Genomic DNA, 13099 nt, shown 5'->3' on the forward strand with positions numbered 1-13099 from the left:
TTTCCAAACAAAAAATAAATCATCAATGTACCGCCCATAGTACACCAAATTCGCCCCATATGGGCCGTCCCAGATCAACTCCTCCTCTAGGCGGCCCATATACAGATTGGGCCGCACAGGGTTGTGTGTCTAAGAAAATTTGAAATCTCATTATATATTCCTAAATTGAGTGATTTGGAGCCGGATACTATTAATTATATCTTGGTCATTTATTGTGAATTTTTTATACAGTATGAGTTATTTCTAATTGTGTATTTTTATATTTATTTTTATATGTATTTTTTATAATAAACTGTAATCAATTTTTCAAAAATTGTGTGGCGCTCTCTAAACATCTTCTATTAATTTAAATCATTGTTATATTTACTAATTTAGATAATTTATTTTACTAGAAAGCGATTGTGCCTTTTCGAGTGAACCAGAATAAGCCCCGTAGTGTATAATCTCAGCAGCAGCGAATACCTGGGGATCTGTAATATATATCTATAAATGAGAGTTAATCACGGAGATAAATATTATCAGCACGTCTCCAGCAGACAGAACGTCATTCTGTCTGTCTAGAACAGGAATGAACGCTGACAGCTCATTGGTTGCTAGAACTTGTCTCACTATTTATAAACTGACAGCCTTTAAAGGAAAACGTGTTAATTCCATTTGTTTCCTTTGTGAGTTACATTTACCAATGCAGGACACAGGGCATAATTCAGACCTGGGCGTATGGCCGCGCATTCGCACAGAGGCCGATTATAGATACACTACGCATGTGTATGGGCCCCTTTGCGGCCAGGATTGCAATCAGCTCTGAATTAGCTCCATAATCTACTACTGTTTTCTTCCCACCCCCCAACTTCCCATCATCATCATTTTCTATCATTATTGATCATATTTATCCCGCCCTATACTATCTTTCATTACCGATTTCTTCCTTGTTAAATGTTGTTTTCGCGCCCATTATGTGTTGTATTTTTGTGTTTGTTGTTACTTTCGGTTTCATCCAAATATAAAATGACGCCAAAACTGAGATGCAGCAGGAAAGGCCCAAATGATCATCTCTGTTATCTCCCTTATTGCTGGGAAGAGCTCACTGTGGGCAGATGTATTAAGGGTGATAAAGTGGAAGGTGATACCGCACCAGCCAATCAGCAGCTAACTGTCATTTTTCAAACACAGCTGATTGGCTGGTGCATTATCACCTTCCACTTTATCACAGCTTCTGCCTAATGTCCTGTGCACTAAAATCACTTGGCCACTTCCCCAAACAGATTGCTAGATTTGGTGCATTCTTCATTTGTGTATATAACATTCGTAACCCAGGTTCCTCTCTCCCCTTTCCCAAAGGTCCCCCGATACTGCTCCTGAGAACGTCTCCCTTTCTGGCCTGGCTGATCCGAGTGATGGTGTCACCAGCTACCACAATATTGAACTTACCCAGGCACAGATAGACGAGGTGATGGTGCCAGGGGGGGGACAGTTCCATTTTTCTGGAAACTCTACAGCCGTCCAATGCCCCAAAACTGTCTGCTGTGAGGCGGTGGCCATTTTGTGAGAGACATTTTGGTACTTGTGTATTATCACGGCGCCCATCGCATGGCATACCATAAGGCTTAATATGGTATGCAATGAGATGAGATGTGCTGCGATGGGACCCGTTCTTATACAATTTAAAATTGTATACCATTGTGTATGGCATACAATGAGATGAGATGAGATTTTTAATTGTATAAGCACCCTAATGGGTGCTTACAATGTTAAATGCACCCCCACGCCACCCCCACTATCAACACCAACCCGAAGGGTGGCCAGCGCAGCGAGCCCACGAGGGGCGGTGGTACGCGTCCTCCGACCTTTTCATACCCCCACTATCCATGTCGGCGTGGAGTTGATTCTATATAGTGTGGCGAGCGCAGCGAGCCACCGAGCCCGAAGCGTGGCGAGCAGACGCGTAATACATGTAAAGTAAAACGCGGCCCCTCGTGGGGCTCGCTGCGCTCGCCACGCTTCGGGTTGGCGTTGATAGTGGGGGTGGCGTGGGGGTGCATTTAACATTGTAAGCCCCCATTAGTGTGCTTATACAATTTAAAATCTCATCTCATCTCATTGTATGCCATTGTATGCCATATACAGTGGTATACAATTTTACATTGTATAAGATGCCATAAGATGGAAATCGTGGGCGCCGTGCTAATACACAAGTACCGACATTTTTAATGGGAACAGGAGCAACAGGACCGTAGACAACTAGATTTGCAGGTCCGGGCCGCAATGTGGCAATACTCAGCGCCGCCAAGCCGCCACTGGGGCTATACATACACCACTACAGCTCTTGCCCATAACAGACTCTCACCAATACAATCTATACTGAATGCAGCTGTGAGGTTAATCTTTCTCACTAAATATTCATTGGCCGTTTCCTGCGCTGTCAGTCACCCTATTGGATACTGTATTCAGTATAAAATACGGTACTTGTGTACAATCACGGCTCCCACGATATCCATCGCATAGTAAAAAATTGCATGTGATTTTTAACAGAAATGCATACAAATGCATTGAAATGAGTATCAAACATGTTCAATGGCCCCCAAATGTCATTTTTCAGGCTGTACCACCCCCACTATCAACGCGAACCCGAAGCGTGGTGAGCGCAGCGAGCCCGCGAGGGGCGGCGGTACGCATCCTACGACCTTTTTATACCCCCACTATCCACGTCAGCGTGGAGTCGAGCCCGAAGCGTGGCGAGCGCACACGGATACCTTTACAGGTATACGCGTCCCCTCGCAGGCTTAACAGGTGTCTGCGTCCGCTCGCCACGCTTCGGGCTCGGTGGCTCGCTGCGCTCGCCACACTTTCTATTCTCAACTCCACGCCGACGTGGATAGTGGGGGTATAAAAAGGTCGTAGGACACATACCGACGCCCCTCGTGGGCTCGCTGCGCTCGCCACGCTTCGGGTTCGCGTTGATAGTGGGGGTGGTACAGCCTGAAAAATTACATTTGGGGGCCATTGAACATGTTTGATACTCATTTCAATGCATTTGGATGCATTTCTGTTACAAATCGCATGCGATTTTTTAAAAATGCTTAAAAACGGCGAAAATCATATGGCATGCGATGGGAGCCGTGAAAGTACACAAGTACCTAAAATACTTTTACTTACACACAAGGCCATAAACCAACCTACACCAACGTACATCTCTTCTCTTACCTCAAAGTATCTCCCAAAGGCAGATTCCAACAAAACAGATCCGACTTTGAAACAAGCGGGATCTGTTTTGTCGGAAACGGCCACGGATTGTCAAATTCACTGACTTTTTTTGACAATTTGCGGCCATTTTCGTCGACACGCCCACTTTCCGACACTCGACAGGCAGAACATTGAATTCCAACTGTCGAGTTACAGTCGAGGTGAGCTAAAATGGCCCAGGATTCCGACTGTCGGTATGTTCCAACAGTCTGAATAGATTGAATACCTTCCTAAGACTCAAATCTAGGGCCAAATGTAATAGGGTGTAAGAGAATCAGAAAGTGCGAGATTTTGGGAGCGTTTTCCCTTTTTTTTTTTTTTTTTAAAGCGGCAATCATTTACATGGCAAAATCAACCTGGCTTTGCAGTGTAGATGATTGCCGCTTTAAAAAAAATGGGCAAACTCTCCCAAAATCTCTACATTTGGCCCCAGGTCTCCAATCCTTCAAGGTTTATCAATGACATTATTGAAATAAGTAAATTATAGGGAACAATTAGACATTTGTCTTTTGTGGCCTGCCTGGCACAGAAATGTTTGTTGCTCTTGTCGGTAATCCACGGTCTGGTCTTGCACCGATAGGTGATCAGCATCATGCAGCAAAACATAGAAAAAGTCATGGATGCCGACGTGAAGAGCGAGGACCGTTCCGGTGGCGACAGAACATGTTATCCCAGTACCACAGAGGACTGTAGGAATTTCTGGTGCAAGAAGGTCTGTAACACCGAAGCAACTTAACACAGAAGTACAGGAAACAAGGAAAAATAAGTATTGTTATCCACCAATCAGCACGCTGACAGACATTCCCTGCCTGGCTGTAGGCTTATAGGCAGGTAGAGAATACTGCAATCTGATTGGTGGATAGCTCCAGCCATCCACCAATCAGCATGCTGACAGACATTACCTGCCTGGCTGTAGGCTTATAGGCAGGTAGAGAATGCTGCTATCTGATTGGTGGATAGCTCCAGCCATCCACCAATCAGCACACTGACAGACATTTCCTGCCTGGCTGTAGGCTTACAGGCAGGTAGAGAATACTGCAATCTGATTGGTGGATAGCTCCAGCCATCCACCAATCAGCACGCTGATAGATATTCCCTGTCTGACTGTAGGCTTATAGGCAGGTAGAGAATGCTGCTATCTGATTGGTGGATTGCTCCAGCCATCCACCAATCAGCACGCTGATAGATATTCCCTGTCTGACTGTAGGCTTAGAGGCAGGTAGAGAATACTGCAATCTGAATGGTGGATAGCTCCAGCCATCCACCAATCAGCACACTGATAGATATTCCCTGTCTGGCTGTAGGCTTATAGGCAGGTAGAGAATGCTGCAATCTGATTGGTGGATAGCTCCAGCCATCCACCAATCAGCATGCTGACAGACATTCCCTGCCTGGCTGTAGGCTTAGAGGCAGGTAGAGAATGCTGCTATCTGATTGGTGGATAGCTCCAGCCATCCACCAATCAGCACGCTGACAGACATTCCCTGCCTGGCTGTAGGCTTATAGGCAGGTAGAGAATACTGCAATCTGATTGGTGGATAGCTCCTTTACCTGTAACTAGGCAGCAAATATACGCAGTCTAGCAAACAGGTCTGAATTACCCCTTTTCTACTGGATGTTCTCATTTAAATTGACTAAGATGGGAGTTCTATTGAAGATGCGAGGTTGCCCATAGCAACCAACCAGATTCTACTTCTTATTTATTTAGCATATTCTAGAAGATAATAGAATGATTTTGGTTGGTTGCTATGGACAACATCTCATCTTCATTAGAACTCCCCTCATTACACCAATGTGTATACATTATTTTTTTGGTCCAGTTACTGGACCAATCACAAAAGGGCTGAAACCACATGACCGGCGTTAACCCTCTTCTCCGCAGGTGCTGGTTGTCACTGGACTCATCTGCGTTGTCATGGCGATTATTATAGTTGGTGAGTATCTGGAGATAGATAAAGAATCGGTTTCTGATAAATGGACTTAGCACGGGGATGGCATGTGTGTGGTCATTTCACCAATGTTACCAATAGCCAAAGCCAAACTAGCAAAAGCCTCGATTTACAGCATTTCATAGCGCGGGTACTGCAGTGCCATCCACCTCAAGTGCACTGGGGGGGGGGGGGTGAGCAGGTACTAATTGCTGGAAGGGCCTGGTCCGACCCCCCCCCCCCCTTCCCCCTCTGTCCCTCCGGGTTGGGATCATATGGCACAGTTTAAAGTGCACCGCATCCCCTCGCAACGCTGCGCTCGCAATGCGTCGGGCACACTATTTTATTCTCCCACCACGCCCTGGTGGATGGTAGGGCATGAAATACTGCCTGTCGGCACATGTCAGCTCAAAAAAACAGTGAAAAACCCCATGTCGACCTTTTGACTGTTGACCTTTTGACTGTCGAACTTATGACCTATCGAACTAATGACCTGTCGACCTAGAACCGTGTAGACCTTTTCCTATGTCGACCTAGACCCATGTCGACATTTTACCATGTCAACCTAGTAGTGTCGACCTAGTGACTGTCTACCATAATGCTGTAGACCAAATTACCACATCCCGTCCCTCCCGAGCAGCAGCAGCAGCACACACCTTTAGCATGTGCTGTGCTGACAGCAGGCTCAGCATGAGCGTCTCACTGACATGTGGAGCCTGCTGTCAGCACAGCACATGCTAAAGGTGTGTGCTGCTGCTGGGGGGGGGGGGGGGCAATAACACTCCAACCGTCGACTTTAGAGTGTTTTTTCACATCCTTCTAAACATTTTTGGGGTGTGGCCTAATTGTGGGAAGTGGCCACGTCTCCTGCGGTTAGGCCACACTCCCAAAATTTTAGCATACCTCTCAGTGGCCCTGTCCTCAGTGCATCCATCCGCATTTACCACTTTTCTGAGAGCTTAACTGGAATGGGACTTTTTTTCCACTGTATTCAGGCCATAAACAGAAACCGCATTCGCCAGGTACCGCATTCATAAGAAAGAGAAGGACTGAGATAATAGATGTCCTTTGTGAGGTGGCTAAGACCTGGGAGTCGGCCAACCAGTCTGAGGCAAAGAGCCTTAAAATATCTATTGTCAAGCTAAAGAGACGATATGATGCGCAGCCGCAGAAATAGGCCTAGCTGGTACAAGGCCGCGCCCCATTTTGGTGCAAGCGACGTCGCATAAAATACACTGAAAGAGCCAGGTCATAAAATCTCGAACCACATAAAGGGGGTTATTCAGACTTGATCGCTGCTGTATGAATTTGCACAGCGGTCGATTATGGAACGACGGCAAATTCATATGGAACATAGCCATTTAGCGAATCAATCCAGCATCTTTCCTGATCGCTGGCCCCTCACATGTTGATTGACAGGAAGCCGGGTAAAATGCAGGCGTGCACAAACGTTTTCAGGAATGGTCGTTGACCTCAGCTCCGGCCTCATTCAGCCTGGCTCTATCGCAAGGCAGAAGTGGGTTCTGGGTTACACACAGACTGCACCCACTGGGAAAGTCATGCGATGGTGTGTGAGTTATGGATGGAAGAAAAGGAGAAAGGAGAACAATGACATATCCCGGAAGTAGTCCAACACTTCACCTTTCCAGAAGCGTGGGATTCAGGAAGGCACGTTAACTTTCTGCCCTTCCTGTAGGACCGGGTTAGGGGTATGATCTGGTAAGACGGATCGCTAGTGATGTCATCGTGCAGTAGGAACAGACTTGGGAGGAATTCTTAAGGGACGGCCGTGACCTCATGTGCACCCAGGTGTCAGGCATGATCGGCAGATGATCCATGCAAAGCAGCAGGTTGGTCATCACCTTACCGGACATTGGGCCTGATTCAGACTTTCTATCGCTAAGCGGGGAGAAAAAACCAAAGGGGATTGTTATCACCGCTAACTTTATTTCATGGAAAAGGCTCCATGGCCGTCATATACTGTAGTCCCACCTGTTGTGATTTTAGGACAGTTTGAGAGGATCCAAAAGAAACCTGATTGCAAGTATTGTCACCACGCTAGGGTTTCCGGTACCAGGATTATCGTATTTTATTTATAAGGCGCCACAAGTGGTTGGCAGTGCCGCACATAGAGCACACATTACAACGATACAGGGGACACAGAACTATACATTGCAGTAACTGAGACACTACAGTAGAGCACAGGTGACAATTAGAAGCACAATGCTCTGTACACAGTACAGCTGGGATGTTGTCCACGTCCTACCAGGGGTGGGCTGCTATAGGAAGAGATGAACTGTTAAAGAGCGACAGGAGATCATGTGGGCACAGACGGTTGATGCGTAGGAGAGAGCTGTAATTGTAGTGTGAGAGAAGAGGACTGTGGGACAGGAGGGAAGAGGGTCCTGCTCCAATTAGCTTACAAACTTGCTATGGAGAGTGATGAGCCCACAACTGTGACCCATTCATCTTTATTATGCTTCTTGTGCTAATTATTTGCTTTATTCCAGGAGATAATGATGTATTTACTAAAATGCTAAGCGAGAAGCTAAATACATTCTGTTTTTCCTTCTCTTCTAGTCTATTGTTTGACACATTGACCGGGGAACCCAGATGTGATGTCTCTTCTCCTACCCAGGGATTCTCTGACCACTTCATGTTACTTACAATAACTAAATAGTCCTGTCGCTGGGACGACCTGCACCACCACCACTACCACTGTCTGGCTGGGGCTTCCAGTAACTGTATAGTCTGTATAATCACTGGGATGTCCTGCACCACCACCACCACTGTCCGGCTGAGGCTTCCAGTAACTGTATAGTCTGTATAATCACTGGGATGTCCTGCACCACTACCACTGCCACTGTCTGGCTGGGGCTTCCAGTAACTGTATAGTCTGTATAATCACTGGGATGTCCTGCACCACCACCACCACTGTCCGGCTGAGGCTTCCAGTAACTGTATAGTCTGTATAATCACTGGGATGTCCTGCACCACCACCACCACTACCACTGTCTGGCTGGGGCTTCCAGTAACTGTATAGTCTGTATAATCACTGGGATGTCCTGCACCACCACCACCACTGTCCGGCTGAGGCTTCCAGTAACTGTATAGTCTGTATAATCACTGGGATGTCCTGCACCACCACCACTACCACTGTCTGGCTGGGGCTTCCAGTAACTGTATAGTCTGTATAATCACTGGGATGTCCTGCACCACCACCACCACTGTCCGGCTGAGGCTTCCAGTAACTGTATAGTCTGTATAATCACTGGGATGTCCTGCACCACTACCACTGCCACTGTCTGGCTGGGGCTTCCAGTAACTGTATAGTCTGTATAATCACTGGGATGTCCTGCACCACCACCACCACTGTCCGGCTGAGGCTTCCAGTAACTGTATAGTCTGTATAATCACTGGGATGTCCTGCACCACCACCACCACTACCACTGTCTGGCTGGGGCTTCCAGTAACTGTATAGTCTGTATAATCACTGGGATGTCCTGCACCACCACCACCACTGTCCGGCTGAGGCTTCCAGTAACTGTATAGTCTGTATAATCACTGGGATGTCCTGCACCACCACCACCACTACCACTGTCTGGCTGGGGCTTCCAGTAACTGTATAGTCTGTATAATCACTGGGATGACCTGCACCACCACCACTACCACTGTCTGGCTGGGGCTTCCAGTAACTGTATAGTCTGTATAATCACTGGGATGTCCTGCACCACCACCACTACCACTGTCTGGCTGGGGCTTCCAGTAACTGTATAGTCTGTATAATCACTGGGATGACCTGCACCACCACCACTACCACTGTCTGGCTGGGGCTTCCAGTAACTGTATAGTCTGTATAATCACTGGGACGACCTGCACCACCACCACTACCACTGTCTGGCTGGGGCTTCCAGTAACTGTATAGTCTGTATAATCACTGGGATGTCCTGCACCACCACCACTACCACTGTCTGGCTGGGGCTTCCAGTAACTGTATAGTCTGTATAATCACTGGGATGTCCTGCACCACCACTACCAGTGTCCGGCTGAGGCTTCCAGTAACTGTATAGTCTGTATAATCACTGGGATGTCCTGCACCAACACCACCACTGTACGGCTGAGGCTTCCAGTAACTGTATAGTCTGTATAATCACTGGGATGTCCTGCACCACCACCACCACTACCACTGTCCGGCTGGGGCTTCCAGTAACTGTATAGTCTGTAAAATCACTGGGATGTCCTGAACCATTACCACCACTGTCCGGCTGGGGCTTCCAGTAACTGTATAGTCTGTATAATCACTGGGATGTCCTGCAAGACCACCACCACTGTCCGGCTGAGGCTTCCAGTAACTATATAGTCTGTATAATCACTGGGATGTCCTGCACCACCACCACCACTGTCCGGCTGAGGCTTCCAGTAACTGTATAGTCTGTATAATCACTGGGATGTCCTGAACCACCACTGTCCGGCTGGGGCTTCCAGTAACTGTATAGTCTGTAAAATCACTGGGATGTCCTGAACCATTACCACCATCCGCCTGAGGCTTCCAGTAACTGCATAGTCTGTAAAATCACTGGGATGACCTGCACCACCACCACCACTACCACTGTCCAGCTGAGACTTCCTGTAAATGTATAGTCTATATAATCACTGGAAATGCCCTGCACCACCACCACCATCCGCCTGAGGCTTCCAGTAACTGCATAGTCTGTATAATCACTGGGATGACCTGCACCACCACCACCACTGTCCGGCTGGGGCTTTCAGTAACTGTATAGTCTTGTCTCTAGAATGACCTGCACCGCCACCACCGCCCAAGCTGAGGCTTCCAGGAACTGTATAGTCTGTATAATTACTGGGATGTCCTGCACCACTACCACTGTCTGGCTGAGGCTTTGAGTATCTGTATAGTCCTGTCGCTGGGATGAGCTGCACTGCTGCCACGGCCCGGCTGAGGCTTCAAGTAACTGTATAGTCCTGTTGCTGGGATGACCTGCACCACCACAAGCGCCCGGCTGAGGCTTCCAGTAACTGTATAGTCGGGTCTCTGGAATGACCTGCACCGCCACCGACGCCCGGCTGAGGCTTTTAGTAACTGAATAGTCTGTATAATCACTGGGATGACCAGCACCACCACCACTGCTCGGCTGAGGCTTCCAATAACTGTATAGTCTGTATAATCACTGGATGTACTGCACCACCACCACCACCACTGTCCGGCTGAGGCTTCCAGTAACTGTATAGTCGTGTCTCTGGAATGACCTGCACCGCCACCACCGCCCGGCTGAGGCTTCCAGTAACTCTATAGTCTTTATAATCACTGGGATGTCCTGCACCACCGCCCGGCTGAGGCTTTCAGTAAATGTATAGTCTGTATAATCACTGGGATGACCTGCACCACCACCACTGCCCCGGCTGAGGCTTCCAGTAAATGTATAGTCTGTATAATCACTGGGATGACCTGCACCACCACCACTGCCCCGGCTGAGGCTTCCAGTAAATGTATAGTCTGTATAATCACTGGGATGTCCTGCACCACCACCACCACCACTGTCCGGCTGGAGCTTCCAGTAACTGTATAGTCTGTATAATAACTGGGATGACCTGCACCACCACCACTGCCCCGGCTGAGGCTTTCAGTAAATGTATAGTCTGTATAATCACTGGGATGACCTGCACCACCACCACCACTGTCCGGCTGGAGCTTCCAGTAACTGTATAGTCTGTATAATAACTGGGATGACCTGCACCACCACCACCACTGTCCGGCTGGGGCTTCCAGTAACTGTATAGTCTGTATAATAACTGGGATGACCTGCACCACCACCACCACTGTCCGGCTGGGGCTTCCAGTAACTGTATAGTCTGTATAATAACTGGGATGACCTGCACCACCACCACCACCACTGTCCGGCTGGAGCTTCCAGTAACTGTATAGTCTGTATAATAACTGGGATGACCTGCACCACCACCACCACTGTCCGGCTGGGGCTTCCAGTAACTGTATAGTCTGTATAATAACTGGGATGACCTGCACCACCACCACCACTGTCCGGCTGGGGCTTCCAGTAACTGTATAGTCTGTATAATAACTGGGATGACCTGCACCACCACCACTGCCCCGGCTGAGGCTTTCAGTAAATGTATAGTCTGTATAATCACTGGGATGACCTGCACCACCACCACCACCACTGTCCGGCTGAGGCTTCCAGTAACTGTATAGTCTGTATAATCACTGGGATGTCCTGCACCACCACCACCACTGTCCGGCTGGAGCTTCCAGTAACTGTATAGTCTGTATAATAACTGGGATGACCTGCACCACCACCACTGCCCCGGCTGAGGCTTTCAGTAAATGTATAGTCTGTATAATCACTGGGATGACCTGCACCACCACCACTGCCTGGCTGAGACTTCCTGGTACTGTATAGACAAAGAAATATTCCCTAGAAATATACAGGCGCTTTGACACGGGTAGTTGCCCCAATAGAAGCTGCTGCTCAAATGTGGGGGCAGTCACTCTCCACAAAAAAGGCAAAGAAGGGGACAAGCACAAGGCGAGTCGAGCAGCGCTATAAATGAATAATACCAGATGATTGGAAATATATCAAATGCTTTACTCACATTAAAAATAGCTGAATACACAATGGTACAATACAATATTAATTGATATAAAAGATATAGGGGGGAGAATAAAAGTAAATTGGAATGAAAATAAAATCATTAGCCAAGCCTCAATGGATGCATGTAATTGAAAATGGAGAATATTTCACTGGTGGGAGTGGGTAAATGTATATTACCACATATTAGACCGGATCCTTGGTTGGTGGAGAATAGCTGAAGTCCTCACGATGGATGCGGTTTTGGTGGACTACTGCTGGAGGATGTAATCAGTTGCTGTCGCTCACTGGTGTACTCTACCCATTTGTTGGGGAGGAAGAAGGTATTCACATGAGTCACCGGAAGATTCCTTGGAGCGAACCACCACCTTGGCCGTCACTGAGTGGAGTATGCAGTGCACAGTAGATTATAGACAAATATTGGTGCAGGATGTTTTTTCTGGTCACCTGGAAATGCTGTGCACGGTGTCCGCCGAGCACCTAACGCGTTTCACTGCGTCCTGCAGCTTTATCAAAGGTCATGTCACGATCCGAGCTGTCAGACAGACTTTCTTACCGGCTAAGTGCCTCCGCAGGTTCAGCTTGCGGTCCAGACGTCATCTCTGCCGGCCTCCTGTCTCCCAGTGACAGTCCCCAGTGCACGGCAATCCACCTGTCCGCCACCATTGCTCCCAGTATCCAGCATGGTGTGCACAAACACACTTTCCCGCCATAGCAGACATGGGGGCTGCCATGTTCTTTCCAGTCACATGTCTGTGCTGTCCAATCCTGTTGGTTCTGATCTCCCTGTCATACTTCCTCGGCCAATCCTGGCCACCCAGTGGGGATAAGTATGCTGGGAGCTCTCAGAACCATTGCTAGTGCTTCAGTTGTCTCCAGTGTATGGTCAGCTGTCCTTGTCTCCGTGCAAGTGTATTTCTCTGCTGGTGTTGTCTTCCATGCTGCAGTGTGTTCCAGGTTGTTCCATCTCCTGTGAAGTCCAGGTTATTCCACCGCCTGTGATCCTGCCTCTCAGCCCAGCTACCAAGCCTAGCTCCGGGACTCTGGTCCTCCGATGCTCCAGCATCATCTGCCACCGATGTTCCACCATCGATAGTCCGATATTCCGGATCTCCTGCTTCCGTCCGTTATTCCGGACCCACAGTCTCATCTCCCGTCCGTCATTCCGGACCCACAGTCTTCTTCCATATCCGACACTCCGGATCCGATGTTCCACCATCGATACATGTCATCATCTCATCTGTAAAGTATTGCAATCTGCATGAACTGTCATTATTTCCTGCATACTTTACTGCCTGTACTATTACA

At 48.1% G+C, this 13099-nt stretch overlaps 1 long non-coding RNA gene across 1 annotated transcript; it reads left to right on the forward strand.

Annotated features, from left to right (window-relative positions):
• Positions 1-431: 431 nt before the first annotated feature.
• Positions 432-8038, forward strand: LOC146007295 (uncharacterized). The gene is made up of 4 exons (XR_014444320.1): positions 432-1447; positions 3821-3952; positions 5123-5174; positions 7749-8038. It is a non-coding gene; the product is annotated as an uncharacterized LOC146007295 (long non-coding RNA).
• Positions 8039-13099: the final 5061 nt, after the last annotated feature.

This window comes from Crinia signifera, chromosome 6 (genome assembly GCF_055691185.1).
Source record: "Crinia signifera chromosome 6, ASM5569118v1, whole genome shotgun sequence".
Lineage (NCBI taxonomy): Eukaryota > Metazoa > Chordata > Amphibia > Anura > Myobatrachidae > Crinia > Crinia signifera.